This window comes from Thermobia domestica, chromosome 17, assembly GCF_964235325.1.
Source record: "Thermobia domestica chromosome 17, izTheDome1.hap1.1, whole genome shotgun sequence".
Classification (NCBI taxonomy): Eukaryota; Metazoa; Arthropoda; class Insecta; order Zygentoma; family Lepismatidae; genus Thermobia; species Thermobia domestica.
In genome coordinates, this window is record NC_137470.1 from 12,041,500 (window position 1) to 12,065,394 (window position 23,895).

Consider the following 23,895-nt stretch of genomic DNA (forward strand, 5'->3'; position numbering starts at 1 on the left):
TTTTGAAGTAGTTACTCGCATTGGTATCAATAAAAAGAGAACTGAGCACTAGTCGTCTCGGCTGACCTCGGAGAAGCCCCGCCCTTTTGAAGTAACCACACCTCTGTTCTCGAGCCGAGTAACTACTACGCGTTTGATATCAATAAAAATCAAAGACTCCTCTGTGATGCTAGTAACTTCTCCAAATTTGTGGAGCAAGCTAAATAGGTGACTCCGTGCGAAATATGGCAGAGTATATGATTGTTTTACTACGTAGAAAAGCTTATAAACTGCATAGAAATGTTGGAAATGGAGATTACAAAAAGCATTATAAGTTTATGAAAGAAAATGTAGTAATTAGCACAACATTTTTTAAGGAGAATCAACGGAAATTCGGGGTGGTGGACTACGTAATGATGAAAAGATGCGGGTTTTCTTCAAGGGCGCCGATCCTGTGGGGGCCAGGGGACCCGGGCCCCCCAAAGCTCATGTGGGCCCCCTATTGCATTTATGAATATACAATATTTTGCATAATTAGAGTGCAATTTGTCTTAAAATCCTGATATATATACCTTCTGCATCTGAATGCCCTCCCCCCTCCAATTTACAGAGAAATCGGTACTCTTTGTTTTCTTGCGTTACGTGAGTGATCCGGGATTCAAGGTCGGAATGTCAGGGGATTCTGGTGTGGCTATGAGTACCTGAAAATGGATTGTTTCCGGAAGTGTGCGTAATATACAAACAGCAAAGGCAGAGTGGCAAGAACAATATACATTTCCGGGTGCTATCGGAGCACTTGACTATACACAAGTGGCATTAAAGAAACCTAGTATTTTGGAGAGTAATACGTTAATAGGAAGAGCTATTTCGTGGCTAAGCGGTTAGCGTACATGCCTTTGGCATAGGAGACCCGCGTTCGATTCCCGGCAGGAGCTCATGTGGTTTGGATTCCACGTTAATCAGTGGGTTCTGTCTCATAAAGGCACGCTACTGAAAAGGACGTTAAACTAATAATCAACTCAACTCAACGCTGATAGAAAGGGTGTATACATAAGAATGTATTTTGTTTATGTCAAGGCGAAAGGGGACACGTATGGTGCGGAAAATGCAATCAGATGGACGTGATTTATGACGTAGGTGGCTGGACTTTATTAAAAAGAAAACAAAGGAGCCAAGTGTCTGATTTCGTTCTTAAAGCCAAACAATCTACAAAGACCTTGGACAACACGTGATATGCGCTTGTCGTGTTAATCTTGATATTGCTGGATTCCAATCAACATCCGTCAGCTCAAATAGGTTCATTCCCATGGTTTCAATATTACTTCCTTCTTTCCCGTTTTTTTATTTTTATTTTTTTATTTTTCTCCTTTTTAATTTTTGTTTTATTCTCGCTTGAATATTAAAGATTCTGTTTTGAATTTGTGTCTCAGTCGTAGATGTATTTGATATTTCGTTGCATTTCACTGTAATTACCTTCAGTTTCGGCTTTTCTTCGTTTACTTTCTGGTAGCTGTGACTTTGAAAGTACCACTGGAAACTCTTTTAGAATATCCACAAATGCACTTTGATTGAAGCTATCGTTCCTACTTGTCCGTTTCATGGCTTTTAAGATACACGCCATAGGTTAAAAACAACGAAATGACTGCGCGATGAATGGGAGAAATTAGTAATCACTTCTTTTATTGATACGACTCAGTGCTACGTGCAGAGGAAGCGCGAGTAAATGTTCATAAATCTGGAGCAGACTAGACCTGAGTAGTGGCTTGTTTTATTGATACGAAATTGAGGGAGGAGATTACTCCAGGTGTAGTTACTCCGATTCTCGAGCAGGACTTCTCAGGAGTAGTTACTTATTTTTATTGATATCACCCAATAGTTGTAATAACGGGCTCTTGCTTATAGTTAAGAGGTAGTGCCATTACTGCAAATTTGAAGTATGAATTGCAAATTGCATTGATTAAGAGTAACAATTCAAATGTTATTAATAGAGTAAGAGTAATAGGTTTATTAACATTTTTAATTCATTTCAATATTCTTTACAATTTAACTATTATTCCTGACGATGTCTATTCCAGCTAAGTTGTCTAAGACTAATATAAAGTATTCTATTCTATTGAACTTAGCAATTTAGATTGGCAAAACATTTTATGATTTCAAAATCACCATGAATCTTCTCAATCTGGATCAGATTGAGGTTTATAAACTATAAATTATCCCAACGACATCAATCCTTGACCGAACTCCAGCGCTCAATAACAGATGACCACAGTGTTGCCAGATTCCAGAATACACAATACATCTTCCTCTATGACACAAAGTCCTTATACAGAGTAGTTTTGAAGTATGATTAGATTCACACTAAACGAATGACTACTGCAGCAAACATATGTTAGAAAACTCTTTAGTATGGAACCAAACACGCAACAGAATGACTCTGCATAAGGCCCAATTTGTCTATGCGAAGCGAAGTAATTGCAACTTCATCGACAATTGGGGTAATATTCCGTAACAATTTGCGTTAACGCATCATAAAATATATTGCGATAACACAGGGCTGCAAATGAAAACCATCTGAATGTTGTTTTCGTTTTGATAGGTGAAGTTAATAGTTCTTGATTCGCTGATTCGGAAAATGAAATCCGTTTTTTTCTCATCACCCTAGGTATTTCCGCAAATTGATTTTGAAAATCCATCCCAATACCACAAAATTTGTATGTACTGTATATATTATACATGGCAACAGAAATACGAAAGAACTAAACAGATGTCAGTACTGAAATGTAAATATGAATGAATATAAATATATTCACTTACTAAAATATTTTCATTCTTAGGCTGAAATGAAACACTAGGGGGTTCAAAGTTGTCATCTTCTATGTCACTTTTCCGGCATGGGGAACTAGAATCACTAAAACACTTTAGCAGTGATGAAGGTTTTGGGATAGGAATGTCTGGACCATGACTCTATAGCTGATTAAATATTTGAGTAAACTACCATCTTATTTCTAATATTGAGGCCAATAGTTTCACAACAGCAGAAGTAACAAGTAACAGTATGATTCTTCGGTCCCTACAAACCATAGGGATTCCAAACGGCATAGACACCTGATTTCCCTTATTCCAATTTCTCAAAGATTCTACAAAAGAACGGCGCACATTATGTGAAACCTATGGTTTTGATTAATCATCAAGTTTTATATGAAAATAAGTGCAATATGCTTTTTAAACAAATTCACCGCAAATATAACAAAACACATTCGGACTATTTGTACAATCACGACGTGCCATTTTTTCTTTGTCTACAGCACAAGAGCACACGAACACAGAAGAAGCAAATCCAAGTAAAACCCTAACGTCACGCACTGAAAAAATAATCAATCTATGACCTAGGAAAGAATTTACACCAGAGATTGTCTGGGTCATTGTTATGCACGTTATACAATTTAATTTGTAGATGAAAATAAATGCCATTTATATGGACTAAATTTGTAACTAATTTTCTTTCCTCATACCTACATCAGCTACTTAATTGATTACAGACGCACTTCTGCTATCTAGCCAGCACTTGATAAACTACAGAGCAAACAGATACTATTAGGTTCGAGCGTAATTAGTGAATTGCTAGTAATTCTAGGGTGATAAAAAAAAAAAAACTAATGCCAGATTCTGAATGAGCGACCTCAAAAACATGTAATCCACGTGAAAGTTTCAAAACAACAAAAAAACATACAGATAAGTCAAATCAGGATAGCATTGTTTTTAACAGGCACGTAAGCAAGAATTTAATTTGGGAGGGATCCAAAAGTGCGGATTATGTTTAGCCACAAACATCTTGTAAAATTTAGAGATACAAGTGAATACTCTGCGTCCAAAGACATATTTATATGCAACATTCTGCAGGCAGCTGATTTAAATAGTAAGATCGCGCCTCCATAGCTTTCGAATGCGATTGCGAATGCGAATGCGAACTGCGAATTCATGTGACTCTACTAGATCCGAAGTTTTGCGAAAACAAATCTAGTTTCAATGTCTCTTTCAGAGCTTCAATGTAATATATTTTTGCTTGAAAATTCGTACCTTAAAATCTTGAGAGCACGAGGAAAACGAATGTGGGTAAATGACTTATTTTTATCAAGAAATGAGGAGGGATAATTTAATTTATTGCCTCAGCTAGAATAAAAAGTTGCTGTTCGTCTATGAATTAAATCTTCATATTTTAAAGACAAAACAAAGAAAAATATACATACCTTCCACTCCAAGTCCCTTGCTTACATCGCCTATAATTTGTTCACTGCGTGTAATCCTGGTTAGCTTGGTTCCACAATGGAACTTTATCAAAAACACAATTTATTAAAGCATCAACATCTATTTACATTTTTTTAAATCTCCGCACCTCGCAACGTCGTCTACTATTAAGCAAAAAAAAAAAAAAAAAAATTTCTTCTCTCAGGTAACTCTCAATTCTCTGCAGACTGCTCTCCATTCGCACGAATTCGGACGAACAATCCCAGCAGGTTTGGATCGTTCGCATTCGGTTTTCGCAATTCGGAAGTCTGGACTAGTCGAGGCACTCCAATTTATTTACATGTGCTGGGAAATTCGTATTCGGAATCGCATTCGGGTCCAATGAAGGCGCGGCCTAAGTAATACAACTGTATTTCATGTTTACAAGTGTAGGGTTACTAGTGTAAAATCATTATAAGTGCTATAGGATCTCATATCACCAGGAAGACCTATGCACTCTCACTTACGCACATTAGCAACATCTCTTCTGCGCTTACTTCTTATCAGGGCTGTTTTGTTTGAAACAAAGGGCGGTATTCAGAGAGAATTCGTTAATCGGTTGTTAGTCACAATGCAGAGTCGTTTTGACGTCTCATTAACACCTTACTACGTGGTTGACTAACGGATGGTTATCAAAATTGTATTCAGAGTCTCTGATTAGGACGTAGCATTGGACGAAGTTAATCACATGTGACTAATTAATCCACAGCAGAGTCTAATCTTTTACCCACGATTTAACGTGCGACACAACATTTCGTATTTCGGATTTCATATATTTTCGTTTTTACAGACTACGTATGCGCTCATCTACTTTTCCGTAGTTGCTAGGGATGCGTTCGAGTCGAGTCGAGTCGAGATTTAAGCCTGTCTCGACTCGTCTTGAGAAAATGTTGTCTCGACTCGTGTCTCGACTCGAAAATATGTTGCTGTCTCGACTCGTGTCTCGACTCGACAGTCTCTGTCTCGACTCGACTGGAATTCGAGTCGAGAGGTCTCGAAATTCGAGTCGAGACAAAATATACGAGTTAAAATATACGCACACATCAGCCAGACCATTATGACTACCTACCTAATTATCAGTATGTCGTCCTTTGGCACGGATAACAACGGCGACACGTCTTGGCATGGACGCAATGATCCTTGGTAGGTCGCTGGAGAGAGTTGACTCCACATATGCACACACAGGTCACCTAATTCCCGTAAATTCCGGGGAGGGGGTGATGCGCCCTGACGTCACGTTCAATCACATCCCAGATGTGTTCGATTGGGTTTAGATCCAGCGAGTTGGGGGGGCAGAACATCAGTTGGAACTCACTTCTGCGCTCCTCGAACCACCCCATCACACTCCTGGCCTTGTGACATGGTGCATTATCTTGTCGAAAAATGCTATTACCGTTGGGAAACATGGTCGTCATGAAGGGGTGTGCGTAGTCTGCAATCATTGTGCGATACGCCTCGGCCGTCATGGTGCCTTGCTCGAGCTCCACTAGACACATGAATGCTCACCTGAATGTTCCCCAGATAATAATTAAGCCGCAGCCCGCTTTTCACCGTCTTGCAATACAAGTGTAAAGGAGCTGTTCCCTTGGAATCCGACGGTTTCGCACCCTCCCGTCGTCATGATGAAGAAGGTATCGGGATTCATCAGACAATGCAACGCTCTGCCACTATACCAAGGTCCAGTGGCGATGATCACGTATTCATTTCAGTCGCACTTGTCGATATCGTGGTGTTAACATTCGCACATAAATGGGTCGCCGGCTGCGGAGGCCCATTGTTAGGAGTGTTCGTTGCACTGTGTGTTCAGACTAGTGTTGTGAAGGCCTGGGAGAAAACGAATATTTTGGGTAAAAAACAGTTTTTTACGGTTTTCCCGAACTTGAAAAAAAAAAAAACGGAAAATTTGGGTAAAATTGAAATTTTCGAATATTTTATTATATTATGCTTTCAAAATTAAAACTATTTTGTATTTACTAATTTAGAGTTAAGATAATTGAGTACTTATGTTTCTTGTATTAGAATAGGGAAATTTTGTGCACAACTCATCCAAACACTTCAAAGTTAGCACCGTGATAGAACGGAGTTATGGCTACAAAAGAAACTAAAATATATTCCTAGTTAGCTTAATTAGTATAGACGCTTTAAACTTAGTTTGAGCAATCTTATGAAGTTCCCCCTTGATGGCAGAGAAGTGTTAAAATAACAGGGCCAGAATCGTTTTAGTTAATATGTTAAATCAAGCATGTATTTTATAGAGATGTCTTCCTTGTTCTATGTAAAATTTCCGGAAAGTTTGAATCCATCGGAAAAATTATTTGTCCGAAAATATTGGCAAAAACAGGAAAATATAATTTAAAAATTATTTCTTCGCCTGTTGCTAGTCAACTTACTTACTGTAACATGTCTGTAGCATATACAGTAGGAAGTCGAAAATCCGAACTAACTGGGACCAGAGGTAGCTCGGATTTTCGAAAATGACCAAGAAAATGCCATTGAGGCTTACATATACTGTACGGTACGTTCTTCTATCGATACAGTGGTTATTCAGCATATACAGTAATTACAATACCGTACGAAAGGCTACTTATATTTAATGTTTCTGAAGTACTTGCTCGTACACTAATTACACTGATCCTGTAAGTCACACTTAAAACTTATAGGCCTAAGAGAAAATAAAAAAATAAAAATATGTATGACAATTACATATGAATGAACTTTTGTAAAAACACTGACTTCATACAACGTCGACGGACACACTATTGTTTGTTTATCGCTAGCGTTATATTAAGACAAAATGTAAAAAGCTTCTAGGGACCGCGTTCGGATTTTTGACGTTTGGATTATCGACGTTTCGATTATTAGGGTCCTACTGCATACACAATGTATTTCGCTAACGGAAAGATACTTAAAGCAACAAGATTTAATTCTACTTTTTAGTTTTCTAATTTCTGGTAAAATCCCTCTTTATTCTTTGTATATTTTTCGAATAACTCAAAAAGAGAGAGGATCTTATTTACATATACACACATATACCGCACAAGTGAGTAAATTTGAGCAGCGAGAAATATATTAAAGGGTTGAGTATGTGAAACTTCCGTTCGTTATTATTACAGACTAGGCTAATAAATTTCACGGGGAGATTACGTTTCATTTTGGACACAAAGGACACTAAAACTGTCACCAATAAACTTATGGAGCCCCAAAACGATGAATTCGACATTAAAATCCGTAATTTTCAATCATCTTTACATGTCACCATACCCCCTTAGAGTACTAATGGGATTGAATTTGGATTTAAACGGCCGGAAGTGTCAGTGTTCGTCTCACCGACTCCGAAAACTATTGATTCGACGCTAATATCTGTCATTTCCCATTCCCTCATGTTGCACCTTCAACGTGAAATACTAAAAACCATCCTGAACCTCATCTATGTTCAAAATTTTATCGAGATCGGTAAAATTTCCAAAAATTTTGAAGCGATTAATAAAAAATAATTTGTTCGGAAATATTAACAAAAACCGGAAAATATAATTTAAAAACTATTTCTTCGTCTGATGCTAGTGATCTTACTTACTGTAACATGTTTGCAGCATTACTATGTATATTGCTAACAGGAACAATACTTAACGCAACAGGTATTAATTTTACTTTTTTAGTTTTCGGATTTCTGGCAAAATCCTCCCTCTTTATTATTTGTATGTTTTTCGAATAACTCAAAAAGAAATATGATCTTTATACATACACACATATACCGCACAAGTGAGTAAATTTGAGCAGCGAGAAATATATTAAAGGGTTGAATATGTGAAACTTCCGTTGGTTATTATTACAGACTAGGCTAATAAATTACACGGAGAGAATACGTTTCATTTTTGACATTATAAGGCAACAAACTGCCACCAATGAACTTAGCGAGCCCCAAAACTATTAATTCGACACTAATGTCGGTAATTTTCAATTACCTATATCTGTTCCCGTCCCCTCTTAGGAGTACTAATGGGACTGAATTTGTGGCTTTAAACGGCATCGTCTGTTCATCTCAGGGACCACGAAAAGTATGGATTCGACCGCCATTTTCGATCGTGTATATAGTGTTTTTTTGTTTTTCTTTTTTTTTTTTTAATAATAAAGGTGCCAGTACGCTGGACCTCACGTTCACAATGGTTAAAAAGTTGAAAAATTAGCTGCATACCTTTCAGGGTAATAATAATAATAATAATAATAATAATAAGAATAAGAATAAGAATAAGAATAAGAATAAGAATAAGAATAAGAATAAGAATAAGAATAATAATAAGCACAATATATAGCATAATTAATTAGCTCCCAATGTTCAGACTTCAAACCCTACACTTTTGAGTAGAACAGCATTTTCATAAAAGGTAATTGAAATATAAGCACGTACGTAGCAATTTTTTCGGAAGAAAAATGAAATGAAATCTGTAAGTTTTACATCCCATGGTTATGCTAGTTAGGCTAAAGGAAAAATGAAATGAAATCTTTAAGTTTTACGTCCCACGGTTATGCCGGTTAGGCTAAAGGAGACGGTGATGATGAGTAATGAGTGAAATGGTGGAATGAAGAAAGTGGGAGGAAACGGGAGAACCCCGAGAAAACCCACGCACATGGTGTTTGTCCACCACAAAGTTCACTTGGCGAGGGCTGGGATCGAACCCGGGACCCCAAGCACCAGAGCTGAACGCTCTACCACTGAGCCACCGCGGCCCCTAGGCTAAAGGAGACGATGATAATGAGAAATGAATGAAATGGTGGAATGAAGAAAGTGGAAGGAAACGGGAGAATCCCGAGAAAACCCACGAGCGCGGTGTTTGTCCACCACAAAGTCCACACGGCGCTAGCTGGGGTCAAACCAGGGACCCCACGCACCGGAGGTGAACGCTCTACCACTGAGACACCTATTTATTTCGGAAGGGTCAAAGGTATTCGGGGGGGTTCAAGTTCAATTTTAGGATAAATTATATTAAAATTTGTAAACTTGCCCCTAGAATTAGACTAAATTTGTACAAAAATCAGAATTTCGGGGGGTCTGGATCCCCAAATTCCACCCCCTGGTTCGTCCCTGTTGAAATATCTACATTTTATAGACTATTCCAGATAGCAATGTAAATTACGAAAAGACAGCATAATATTTTAAAACATGGTTCATATAATAAGAAATGTACTTACATGGTCCTTGACAATTTTTAAAAAGCGACTATATTTTTTGTCACATCTGGAGATAACTATTCGATGTTTTTCTACACACTTATACGTACGTTTAAGATTCAATTAACATTTTCATAATTCGAAAATATTTACAGCTTTCTTGTCTGCCACACCACGCAACACATCACACGACCAACTAAATGAAAGATACTTAATTACTGAAAATTTATCCCACGACGTTTTAGTGTCCCCGAAACCGAAGCCTCTTGCAAAATGTTCAGATTCACAGGATCTCTTGAGCCGCTGTGATGGGAACTTCAATCTTTTCCACCTGTAATTGAGCAGAAACTCGAGAGTGCGACGAGTTGAAGTTGCTTTTCAATGAGAAAAAGAAAACTAAGATTTTAGACACAAAGCTTGGTTTACTAAACTGCTTTTCTCAACGTGTCGGCAAGTAACAAAAATGAGCGGGCTTCGATATCCAAAGGAGTTTCTGCCAAAGCATACAAAGAAACAATAGCACAATAGTTTCGATAACATCTGTGTGGTCCTTCGGTAGGCTACATATCCCGTAAGAAGCTAAATCCTAATGTAACTTGTAAAATTGGAAGGAAGAAAAGGTAGACTTCAGCCGCACCCGCGGCCAAAATAAAAGACTTGTAGCCGGCTTGTATTGATAATTGAATACTGCATCTTGAATGCACATTTCCATTTACTGGATGCACATTTGTGAAAAAGAGAGAGACAGTCTGACTTTTGCTCACCATCCACTTTTGCCTTATTTCTTTATTTATCTCAGGAATTCAACCCTCAACTTTCAATCTCTGAATTAGCGACAGACAAAATTGTGGGAGACATCAATCTTTTCAGAAAAAAAAATCTGGTCGGTTCATATTACTGTGCGAAAAAGGAATGAACAAAGGGAAGCGCGAAACGTACCAGCAAAGGAAAGATCCCTGAATATTATTAACTGGCTTCAAGAAGGAACAGAGATTCGCAGCTCTTTCTCCTGAAAGAAAAAAGGAAAACGAAAACAAATAAAAAACCCTCTGATTTTCAATAAACCTATACAATTACTATTTGGTATTGTTTTTAAAGTTTCTTGTCAACCTATTTTTAATACAGAAAAGGAAATATTCAGCTAACATTAAAAGGTGCCAGTATGTCGTACTGTTGCGTATCGACAGAAAAATCGCCATATATATTCTATATAGATTCTCCCTTCTGCCAAGTTTCGGAGCTGAATTTGGATTTAAAGGGCTGGAAGTGTCAGTGTCACTGTTCATCTTAGCAACCCCGAAAACTATCGATTCGACACTAATATCGGTCATTTTCAATAATTTTTACATATCTCTTCCCTCTTCCACGTTGTGGGGCTGAATTTTGAATAAATGGCGTCGGAAGTGTCATTGTTCATTTCAGCGACCCCGAAAATTGTGAATTCGACACTAATATGTCATTTTCTCCTTTCCCCTTCCCTCAAGTTGCATCTTCAAAGTAAAATGATAAAAACCATCCCGCACCTGATCTATGTTGAAAATTTTATCGAGGTCGGTCTGATGATTCATGAGTTATTAAGTTAGAAACATAGTCACTTTCATTTTGATTGTAATAGATAATCTGTCGCACTAGAAAACATGTATTTGTTTACATACAGGATTTTGTACATAATGTTTATATAAGTGTCTATATTAAAATATTAAATAATAGTAATTCGGGCTTATGCAGAGTCGTTCTGACGCGTTATTAGTAGCATACTAAAGAGTTCGACTAACATATGTTCCCTTCATTAGTCAGGTTTTTAGTATGACATTAATCATACGTCAAAACGACTCTGCATAAGGCCTTATATGTTTTAGTGCATGAGTATTAGTGAAATTTGCCTACTGCTCTTTCTCTTAAGAAGCGATTTGGTTAAAATTAACAAAACTTCACCAGACCAAAGAGCATATTGAGAACTTAGTTTTATTCAAGAGACCTATTTGTTGCAACAGAACACTTCATGTTCGTAGGCTTGTATGTAACTGTAATTAATGCATGTAACTGTATGTAACTGTAACTTCTGTAATTAATGCACATCCACGAATAAAGGACATGTGCAGACTATTAATTTTCAACTAGCTGAACCTGCGCTCTCTACACACCGCATCATTCACATATGAGCATGAATCTCCTTGTCATTCCTCATATCTGCACAAGTCCCTTTACAGATACAAGTGAAGAACACCTTCGTAAAAATCGGCAATAAGTATCATAAAGGGGAAATTTTGTCGACTATTTTTTTTTAATATCTCGCACCGTTTCCAAGATTTGAGCCGACTTGTGGTTGGAATTTCTAATTCATATATGACCAGTGTTTTCTTTCTTTTTGCATGCATTATGTAATAAGTAAATAAATTACACACACAATTAATTATGTCAGTTATATACGGAGTTCATTAAAAAAAAACTCTCCACAATGAAGATTCATCTTAGACTGGAGAAATGGTTATCCTTCGTTTTCTTATCATTTGGCCATGAAACAAACACCTGAGTGATATACAACTCCCTATATACATCTATGTGATGTTGGAATATATAACTCGTAGGGTATGAAGCTTTACTTTTAAAAAATTCAGTACTTCCAATGTATCCCTAAAAGTTTAATAAAGAACTAATAGCCATGTTTTTTTTTAAATATTCATTACAACTGGACAGTTTGCACAAAATTTGGAATCGGACAATGAAAACGGTACGTTTCTAGCACTTGTGGGTTCAATATCTCATTGTCGAAAGGCCTGGAGACAAACATATAAACTTTTCTGTGGGGACAAACATATACGCGTAAATCTAGTATTTTAAAAAAGATAATAATTGGAATAGTTTTAATTTCGAGTGCTATATTTTAATATTCACAATATTGAAATTTTTGAACTTATATCATTACTAGTAAAATTAATCTAATACAAACGTTTTATTATTTTTTTTAATGTTTCCAATTTTTCCGGAAAGAAATCGAAAAAAAACACGCGTTTTACCAATAGGGTCAAAATTTCCGGAAATTTTACAACACTGGGTCAGACATACTTGTACTTGGTCCAGCATTAAACTCTGATGTTAGTTCCGACGCAGTTCTCTGCCTGTACTGTTTTATCAGTCTGCTCAGCCTACAACGTCCGACATATGTAATGAGGTGTGGGACGCCCAATACCTCGACGTTTGAACGTCATTTCCCCTTGGTTTCGCAACTTGTTAAAGACACTCACCACAGCACTCGTCGAACACCTGACAAGTCCTGAAGTTTCCGAAATTATCGTGCGGAGTGTTTCTAAATGAGTACTTTGTAAAAATAATATTAAAAATTATAGAAAGATTTTCGAGACATTCGAGTCGAGTCGAGATTTTTATGCGCTGTCTCGACTCGACTCCTGTCTCGACTCGAAAATTCGAGTCGAGAAATACGTTTGTCTCGACTCGTCTCGAATTTTACGAAGTGTGTCCCGACTCGAATTCGAGTCGAGTCGAGTCGAGATTCGAGACTTGTCTCGACTCGTGCGCATCCCTAGTAGTTGCCACATTTATTTTACTCGCCGATGCATTGGGGTTCTATAAGTTAATCATACCCAAATCTTCATTTTAGTTGTACTAAAAGTAGACTCTGAATACCAAAAAGTGCACCTTCCTTAGTAAAGAGTTGGTATGCTTACTAACTAGTCTCCTACTAACCTTCGATTAACGAATTCTCTCTGAATACCGCCCAATCCGCCTTATGCAGAATCGTTTTGAAGTATGACTAGCGTCATACTAAAGGTCCTGCATTACTACTGCAGGAAACATATGTTATTCGAACACTTTAGTATATCTCTAATCATGCGTCAAAACGACTCTGAATAAGGCCCAGAGTAGTTTGTGTCATACTAGCTCCTTGCTAAGTAAGATGCACTTTTTGGTATTCAGAGTCTAATTTGAGTACAACTAAAACTTGATTTGGGTATGATTAACTAATATAAACCCAATGTATCGGTTGAGAAAAATAAATGTGGCAGCTACGGAAAATGAGATGAGTAGTCTGTAAAAATGAAAATACATGAAACACGTAATACGAACAGTTGTGACTCACGCTACAGTTCGCGCGCGCATACGGTAGTGAAAACATCGAACACCGTTTACGCATATAACTCGAGTGCTTCTATATCTGTGTGGTGCTATAAGTGTGGTTTCTTATCATTTAGTGCTTCAATTCTCAATACTAGTGCCAAGTGAAATCTCTGCAAATAGTGTAGGTAGTGTTTAACCACCCCGTCTAATGGCGGAGGTGTCGGGAGGTGATAACCTTCTCACCTCGTTACCAACTGTTCCACCTGATCATACCTCAAATGAAGTTTTATGGCAGAATCCATTCCGGTGACCAAAGAAGTCACGGTAAACTCAACACCCCCCCTTAAATTTATATTTACCACATCACGCCCCTCCATACGTTGTGCACGTGGTACCGGCGGCTAATCAGGAAACTAACGTAACAGTCAGGAAACATCCTCAAGTACTAGGGAAAATACTGTTTCAAAACAAAGTGGCAGGAGTTAAAACATTCACTCCCACCGGCGAGAATTTAATAAAAATCGAGTTTTATACAGGACACCAGGCCAATGAGTTCCTCAATCATGATATACTCAAACTGCATGGTCGGTCAGCCTTCGTGCCCTATTACACAACTCGGTCTATCGCAATTATTATTCACGGGGTTTATCACGAATTTACTGAAGGCAAAATATTAGAACACCTCGAGTGTCGCGCTAACGTTTCACATGTCCGCAGGATCAATAAACGCATAGAGTCCGAACTACGTCCTACCCAATCAGTGGTCATAACTTTCGATACGCAACGGCTCCTGGATTTCTGTTCTTTATATCATGCGGGTCATACTATATACACATACATTCCAGCAGTTAAACAATGCAAAGATGGCTGTCACCGTCTCGGCCATCTTCAGAGGGGGTGCCGATCGAAGCAGAAGCTATGCCATCGATGTGGAGCCCCACACGAGGCTCACGCTTGCACCGATGGACTCAAATGTACCGATTCTGTAAGAGGACACTCTGCCACTGATTTACAATGCCCAGAGAGGAAACGACATCAAAAAATAAATCAATTTATGGCGACGGAGAAGATAATCTACAATGAAGCTCAGAAAAGAATACCTACTACAAAATTACTCACAAACCAAAGCCCCGCTACCCTCATTCACAACCTCACCTCTAGCAATATACCGCCTCCTGCGCCTTTCCCTTTCCAGGGACCTTCTACGTCAGCACGAATTACTAAGCTCAGATCTCCCCTATAACCTCCCACACCGCATCTCCTAGACGGGGTGGAGGGATACAGGACCATATTAGAAAACGCAGGGCCCCACGCGCAGATGAAGAGCTGGGCTCGAGTGTCCCGCTGCAACCCACAACTACTACAGGACGTCCCAATAGTAAACAAAGAAGAACCCAGGAAGATTTAGAGGACTCCCAGAAAAATCCCCCGTCTTTTCCTCGACGCAGGATGACACTACAAACGCGGATGACCAACACACCAGAAAACAAGGAAGAATCACTAGAAAACTTTCTTCAGAATCTTTTACACAGTATAGAAAAATATGCTCTCATTAACTACGGATACCAGCCCGAAACACACTATACAGAAGACTCCGAGATATACCACCAATTACACACATACTTCAGGTCATTAGCGGAAGGCCAATAAACAAGTGTTCAAATTATTGCAATGGAACTGTCGACAACTGAAGGGCAAGGAACTTTTCTTATGGAACATCTGCAGATTCTTCATCCTGCGATTCTTCTGTTACAAGAAAAGTGGTCTACCCTCACATTTCCAACAAAGCTGCCAGACTACAGACTGTATACGCAAAATAGACCAGAAGGATACGGAGGAATCGCCGTTGTATTTCACAAACAATCATCCGTTACCGAAATACAACAATTGGATTTTCAACATCCACAGTTGATGTATCCGATCCAAGTGCAGGGCTTCAAATACAAACGGCTTTCAATTCTCAATGTTTACGCTCCCCCAGACCGAGCAATACCAACGACCCTATGGAAATATTTGTTCACTCAATGTAAGAGTCCTTGTATTATAGCGGGCGAACCCAATACCAAAAGCACCCTACGGGAATCAAAGAATACCAACAGGGCCGCTGATCTACTGATGGAGGCACTAGAAGACCAATCTTTTCTGATAGCTAACAATGGCACAACAACCCGCATGCCCAACCTCTCCGCTCCACCTTCTGCACCTGATTTAACTCTCCTGAGTGTGGATGCTTACTTATATCATACTTGGATGGTCTATGGTTTCACAAGGGAAGCGATCACTTTCCTATCATAACCACCTTGGCAAATATAAGAAGGGATCTCTTCACAAACGCAACCGGGATACGCCTCAACATCTTTCATACCGCTTAACCGTCACTATGATACATTACTCTATCAGGAATATTGAAAAAAGGCTATGCCACACATACATACAGCCCATGGAAGGTCCATCTTCCCATCTCTGACGGAGCATATAACAACAGGGGTGCAACAGGCGGGAAAAGAAAGGGACAGCGGCAGAAATAACACCAAACGTTATACATATCCGTGGTGGGACACACAATGTCAAAAATCGCTCAACAAAAGCAGGGCGGCACAGAAACAATATTTTCAGGATAGAACTCCGGACTCATACTATCGCTCGAGACAGGCACAAGCGCAATTCAAACAACAGATACTGAAGAACCGACGAACACACTGAAGAACTTCTGTAACAGCTTACAAGAAGGGACTAGCGCCACATCCATTTGGAAGTACGTTAAGAATACTCTGACAAAACGTCACACACACACTGGAGTTCACTCTCCTCCCTCTTGGTTTAAGGAATTCCACATACAATTAACAGCATCCTCAGTCTTGTCTTCGAGAATTGACATTATCTCACCTTTCTTTTCATCAACATCGACGGCCATCTCTAACATCTACCAAGAGGAACTAGAAGAAGCGATACCAAGAGGACGACACACCAGCCCAGGCGCCGACAAAATCTCAAATCAGCATATACAGGATCTTCCCGCGCAACTTCATCCGATATTAATACAGGGTTTCCAATACATATGGTCCACTGGCCATATACCCCAGACTTGGAAGCAACACATAGTAGTCCCGATCTTGAAACATAACAAACCAACCGGCCTGGACACTATACCGGCCTATAACTTTGCTATCATGTATCAACAAAGTGTTGGAGAAAATCATACTAAGAAAACTGGAGTGGCATGCCGAATACTATCACAAATTTCCCGCCACAATCATTGGAACGCGGAAAGGTAAAGCTACAATAGACGCCCTAGCTACATTTCTACTCGAAATTTGTCAAGCATTTCAACACCGACAATACGTAGTAGCTATCAAATTGGATTTTGATCGAGCATACAATCGTATAGAACTAGATAGACTGGTACAACACCTTACCAAGGCCAACATGCCGTCAATATTTATCAGATACGTCCATAATTGGTTTGTAAACCGCAGGATTCGCATTAAATATCAAGGGAAACTCACGGCAGCACGTATCACTTCTCAGGGACTCCCGCAAGGATCCTAGTAGTAAGGGGGTTACTCTGCCTAACTCTCGATTATCCAATTTGGGTCCCCATGGACCATAGTGAATGAATCAGGGATGCTTTGGCCCGGGATTACGTCACCTATTGAAATTTTGCTTATGCTTATTCAGGGGCCATGTACGATGGTACGAATGAGTCAGAGGTACCTTGGCAATGCTATGACATCATTGAATTGGGAGTATTGGATCAGTGGTCATGATGATTCTTTAAAATTACTAAAAATATGGTATTGATGATTCATTACGTTATGAAATAGTACAGGTTTACGAATGCTTTTTATTTTTCGTTCCCTTTTATGGCATAACATTTGGAGATTGTTATATCTTTGATGAGATGGACTAACACTTGTGCAAATGAAATCTTTAGTTTTACGTCCCACGATTATGCCGGTTAGGCTAAAGGCCCATACAGCAGAGGTGAACGCTCCACCACTGAGCCACCGCACCTCTACTGGTATGAATGAATTAGAGGTAGTTGGTTCGAGCTAATATGTTCGTTTGACGTCACTGAACTGGGATTTTTAGCTTGGAGCTTATGATGGCTTGTTTCGTTCCCTTTTATGGGTATAAAATTACCAAAACAAGGTTTGATCACTTTCTTGATGATCTATTACAGTATGAATTAGTAGACCCCAGTAATTGTATAAATTAGTATTAGTATTAATACGAAACTCGAAAACTTTGGAGTTCCTCCGTGGCTAACCGGTTAGCGTATGCGTCTTTAACGTGGGAGACCAGGGTTCGATTCCCGAAAGAAGCTCATGCGGTTCGGATTGTTATCCCTTTGATGAGATGGACTAACACTGGTGCAAATGAAATCTTTAGTTTTACGTCACACGATTAGGCTAAAGGAGACGGAGACGATGAGAAAGGAATGAAAGTATGGGAGGAAACTGGAGCATAATGTTACCCACCACAAAATCACTTTTGCGGTGTTTGAACCAGGGACCCCATACAGCAGAGGTGAACGCTCTACTATTGAGCCACCACCTACCTTACTTGTGCGAATGAAGTAAAGGTATTTGGTTTGAGGTAATGTGATTGTTTGACGTTGGGTGATCCTATTTCACTTTTGGGACCCCCCACACATGGACCATAGCGAATGAGTGAGAGATGTTTTGGCCCGGGATTGCATTACCTATTGAAATTTTTGCTTATGTTTACTCAGGGGCAAAGATCATTCAGGACACATATTATCACATTGATTTACATCAGGAGTTGGAGGGAGGGGAGTATCCCACCTCGTACTCTTTGATGATTATAAAAATATTAAAATTTGGACGTTTTTAACTTATCCTATTATCTTTCATTAATCATTGAGACATTTTTTTTTGTTGTATAATAGAGTATAATGGTTTATTATTGGGAGTTATCGTTTTCTTTGGAGCCTTATTACGTTATATGGAGGCATATTTAAAATTATTTCCTTAAATTTGATAAGTACTTTGTGATCCATTTTGTTCCGCTTCAGGGGTGAACATGGATACCTTGCGATCGTCCCGAGTTCGATTCCTGGTGCTAGTTTAGGAAATGTTGAATTTAATGTCCCCGCGAAAACGATGCTAATGAGAAATGGGGGAAAACATGAACTTCCTTGACTGAGGATAGAAGCAGAGACCGTACACGTGTGTTGATTACTATGTATTGGTCCCGAGTTTGATTCTTGGTGTTAGTTTCAGGAAATGTTAACGTCCCCTTGAAACGATGATGAGAAATGATGAAATGAGAAAACATCATAAACTTACTTGCTTGCGGATTTAAGCAGAGACCTCACACATCAGACATAAGAGCTGAGTCACCATACTCCATTGAGAAGTTCAGTTTGTTGATTACTATGTAATGGTCCCGAGTTCGATTTTTTGTGTTAGTTTCAGGAAATGTTGAATTTAACGTCCCCTTGAAACGATGATGAAAAATGATAGGAGGAAACATGAACTTACTTCGTTGTGGACTGAAGCAGGAACCTCACACGTTAGAGACAAGCGCTGAATCACCGTACTCCATTCAGTGTGAACAGTTTCGCGTATGAAAAGAAGACGAGCAGATTTAAACAGATTATGTTACATTACACATTTCAGTGCGAGCAGTTTACACTAGGTTTATGTTTCATATAGAAAGACTAGCAGCGTTCACCCCGCTTCGCTGCGGTCACCCCGGAACGCAATAAACTTTGTTACTTAGATAATTTTTACTTTTTCGCTTTCAAGTGATATGATAAAAACCATAGAAGATTGCAGTAAATGTTAACATTATATCGCCTGTCATTTATGTTAACCCGCCCCGCTTCGCTGCGGTCACCCCGGAACTTTTCGCTTTCAAGTGGTATGATAAAAACCATAGTAGATTGCAGTAAATGTTAACATTATATCGCCTGTCATTTATGTTAACCCGCCGAGTGACACGGTCATGCGGGTTGCATATAAATACGTTTATTTTTATTACCTATGATGAACTAACAAAGGATTTGTACGTTATGGACACTTGAATGGTCAATTATCTCAAGACACTGGTAATTAAAAATTAAAGTGATATGATAAAAACCATCTAGGGTCCAAATCCTAATAACCCCCCAAAAATAAAAGAAATTGGTTCAGCCGTATTAGCGTGATGAGGTAACAAAGGATTTGTGCGTTCCCTTTTATATATATAGACTAGCAGCGTTCACCCCGCTTCGCTGCGGTCACCCCGGAACGCAATAAACGTTGTTACTTAGATAATTTTTACTTTTTCGCTTTCAAGTGATATGATAAAAACCATAGAAGATTGCATTAAATGTTAACATTATATCGCCTGTCATTTATGTTAACCCGCCCCGCTTCGCTGCGGTCACCCCGGAACGCAATAAACTTTGTTACTTAGATAATTTTTACTTTTTCGCTTTCAAGTGATTGCAGTAAATGTTAACATTATAGCGCCTGTCATTTATGTTAACCCGCCGAGTGACACGGTCATGCGGGTTGCATATAAATACGTTTATTTTTACCTATGATGAATAACTAACAAAGGATTTGTACGTTGTGGACACTTGAATGGTCAATTATCTCAAGACACTGTAATTAAAAATTAAAGTGATATGATAAAAACCATCTAGGGTCCAAATCCTAATAACCCCCCAAAAATAAAAGAAATTGGTTCAGCCGTATTAGCGTGATGAGGGAACAAAGGATTTTGTACGTTCTCTTTTATATATAAGATAGAAGATCTGTGTTGTCATCTTTTTACTTCGTGTGCGACTTTGACCTTGAAGAAAACCTTGCTGACTCAGTGCTAACAGTAAGCATTGACGTATACACATAATCTTATTGTTTAGTTGGCTGTATTTAGAGGTGAATCAGACATTTAAGGTTGTTGGTTCGAATCTAGTTGTGTTCGCTGTAACTCAGTGCCTGAGCGATACTTACCGAAATTTTCCAGTGTTGCCAACACTATCAGAATGAATCGATTCATTTAGTCGGAGCAGTTTCGTGACAAAAATTGATTTTTTGTTTTGCACACAAAATTTTTTTCTGAAACAGAATTTTGTTTGTACATAAATTTTTTTCTGAAACAGTTTTTGTTTTCTACACAAAAAATTCTGAAACAGAATTTTGTTTTTGGACACAAAAAATTTTTCTGAAAACATTTTGTTTTCGTACACAAAAATTTTCTGAATCAGTTTTTTTTCGTACACAAAAAATTTTCTGAAACAGAATTTTATTTTGTACACAATTTTTTTTATTTCGTACACGAAAAAAAGTTCTGAATCAAAAATTTAGTTTGATTTTTTTTCATAAAACATTGATTTATTTTATCGGTAAACTGATTCAGAAAAAAGAAATTGAAATCGCAGTACAGGAAAAGAATTTGATTTTAGGATGTGAAATAAAACACATAATCATGTTTCTGTACATTTATTTTTAGCATGTGAAATAGAATACAGAATTTCTTTTTCTTCAAAGGAAGACGTGTCCGTGACGGGTACAAATTCTGTAAAGAGAAAATAAAACATATGAATATACATGGTAATATTTATTTTGTTTCCTGTGAAAGAAGAAAAACAGATTATTAACATCGAACTAACTGTTCAAGAGAGTGTGATGTGAGAAAAAAGAAAAGCAAATGGGACGTACCTGAATTCCTTTTTTTCTCCACTGGTTTCTGCAAGGTGATGTCATCTGAGTTTGTCTCCGTTCGTGCATCGTTGAAGCATGTCCCGTGCACCGTCTTGATTCTTTGCCCCGTCTTTGGGAAGTGATGTTGGTGGAATTAGGGAAAAATATGGCTGTTATTCTGTTCTGGCTTTTTTGTACGCATAGGGCAATGTCTCGTATGTGTCTGGTATTAATCGGCGTTTTTTATAGTTGAAACTGTACTTCTTTTCTTTAGGTTTTGTGACAAGATGATGATCGTGGGTTCTGTAAATTTTGTGCGGCGTGCTAATGGAGACTTTTTCACTCGATTGATTTATGATCATTTGCTCCAGACTATTGAAATTTAACTTTTGACTTACAGTATAATTGAGTGTAAACCCACGAATTTTGCATACATAACTGGTTGATTTCGTGTTGGGGTTGTAGATTTCCAAGGCGTAGTGTTTTGGGCCACCAGATACGAATTTTTTAATGTATGCTTTTGGTCCAATTGATTCCAGTTCATTTGACATTGAACCAAGAAATACTTCTGGTTCTATTGTGGGCTGTGATGGTCGCTGCGTGAATATTACGGAATCTGTATCGAAATATAGTACTCTTTCTTGCAGCAATTCTAAATATTTGTAAAGTTCCAGACGAGCTTGACACGTTGTAAATGCTCCAAGGACAACATTAGCATTGTGATTTTGTACTGGAACATCATCTTCATACTGCCAATAAAGGTATAACAAGGAATCATTAACAGGTAAAATTTGATTGACTTTTATGTCTGGAGCAGTTAATTTCTGATACAGTTCTTTGGGATCGTTAATGATGGTCGTTTGGCTGAAATTGTCTCTTATAGCGAGTCGTCCGCAGAAGGCATTCAAACAGAGTTTTGCAAGACTACGACCTGCTGAATTTGAAATTATATTTGCTGCATCCAAAGTTATGCCTTCACGTTGTTGTACCATTTGAATATACTGCTCCTTTTCTTCTTCGGTGACGCAATTGGCAGGCCATCCAGAAGCTTCCAGCTTCGATTTCAAAAATGTGTTAATGTATTCGCTGAATAATCCGCCAGTCTTGGTTTCTGGATCATATACGGTGATGTCTTAATCCCAAATTTCGTAAATTTCGATGAGTGCCCAAGTTCAATGGCTTTTTGAATTTCATAGGACACCCACGTTCCTGTTAGACTTCGTTCAGTGTCGGTATGTGTACATTCAGATTCTTGATTTAATGCTGTGGCACAGGCAGCACAAAGTGGAAACAACAACTTCTTATTTGAACGAAATGGAAGTACTGGATGAAACACATTTCTGCTAGGCAAAATCTTCAACTTGATTAATCCGTTGACATCTTGAATGGCCGGCATTTCTGGATCTCCCTGTAGATATATTCGTGGGTGCCCTATTGGATACCGTCCACATTTATTCACATAAGGATACAGGGAAACGGTATACAAGAATTTTATTTCTTCGCCTTCATTTTCATTTGCGACGTGATACAATTTAATGGCATTAACACGGCCACCATAGAAACTGTCTCTTGGATTTAATGGTGTCTTATTAGTATAAGGATGTGTGCTTAAAGAAGAGGCCAATGCTGGATTTGATTTTAACACTTGACGAAATTCACATTCCCACATTTCATGTACTTTATATGCCATGGATCGTAATAATTACATTTTACGCTGTATTCTCTCGTAGTGATAGTTCATCGTTTCTTCGGAGTTCTCATAAATGGACTGATCACGGCCTGTAGGGACACATAGAGTACAAGCATGGCTTCTGCAACCTTCAAACTCATACACGTGTTCCTCTTTAGTGTCGGGATCTTTGTAGTAACCGTCCAGATGAAAACCAGCAACATAAACTTCTTTTCCTTTTGCCGCATGCAGAATTTGGTGGCCCTCTTTTTCCTCCATGTAGGCAAGCCACTGCAAAGCAATCCGTGACTGATTGTTTCTGTGACGGTATCCTCGTGCAGGAAGAATGCTAATAGTATTGGGTTTTAAGAAATTTCGTCGAAATACTAAATTGCACGCACTCGCCAAAGTGATAGCCTCCAGGAAAGGATTGACGAGAGTTTCTTGTTCAAAAGTGGTCATGAAAGATATACAAGCCATTCGAAGTACGTTGACGTCCTGGACACAATAGTTCACCAATTCTTCTTGGAAAATAAACGTATCGTTCTGGTGTTCGTTGTACCATGTCATGAATTTCTCTCGTTCATCCACTTTCATTTCATCTGCACCATAATAATGGATGTCCGGTAATTTTCCCACATACGTTTGATTTGCAGCAGTATTTAAAAAGTGTGGAAAATATCCTTTGGTCGCTGGTAAATGAAATGCCTTGGATAATTTACTTAAAGCCATTGGCATGAAATTTAAGGAGTCAATAAACGATAAGTGATTCACTTTCATGCTTAAAATTTTTGCTCCGTTCAAGATCAAAGTAGGTTTCAATTCATGTTCTTCCACTAAGGATTTAAGAATAAAATGACCATCATATCCCTTAGAGTTATGTGCCAAAGATACAATAAGTTTGATGTTGGGTCGTGGTTGACGTAAATACGCAAGAAAGGCATTGATCGGATCATCTTGAAAAATATGTTCCCGCTGTGCACAAACTTCACACGGATGATGTATATCTTCATCTTGAACACAGTTGTAACAGACTTGTTGGGCCACCAGTAAATTGGGCTT

At 38.5% G+C, this 23,895-nt stretch overlaps 1 protein-coding gene across 1 annotated transcript in view; it reads right to left on the minus strand.

Annotated features, from left to right (window-relative positions):
- LOC145674591 (SMAD family member 2-like) overlaps positions 1-2,361 on the minus strand; it is a 36,355-nt gene extending 33,994 nt beyond the window's left edge. Inside the window, exon 1 of the mRNA XM_081744796.1 lies at positions 2,143-2,361. The gene's annotated coding sequence lies outside the window, so the exon portion shown is untranslated. The remainder of the gene's footprint in view (positions 1-2,142) is intronic.
- Positions 2,362-23,895: the final 21,534 nt, after the last annotated feature.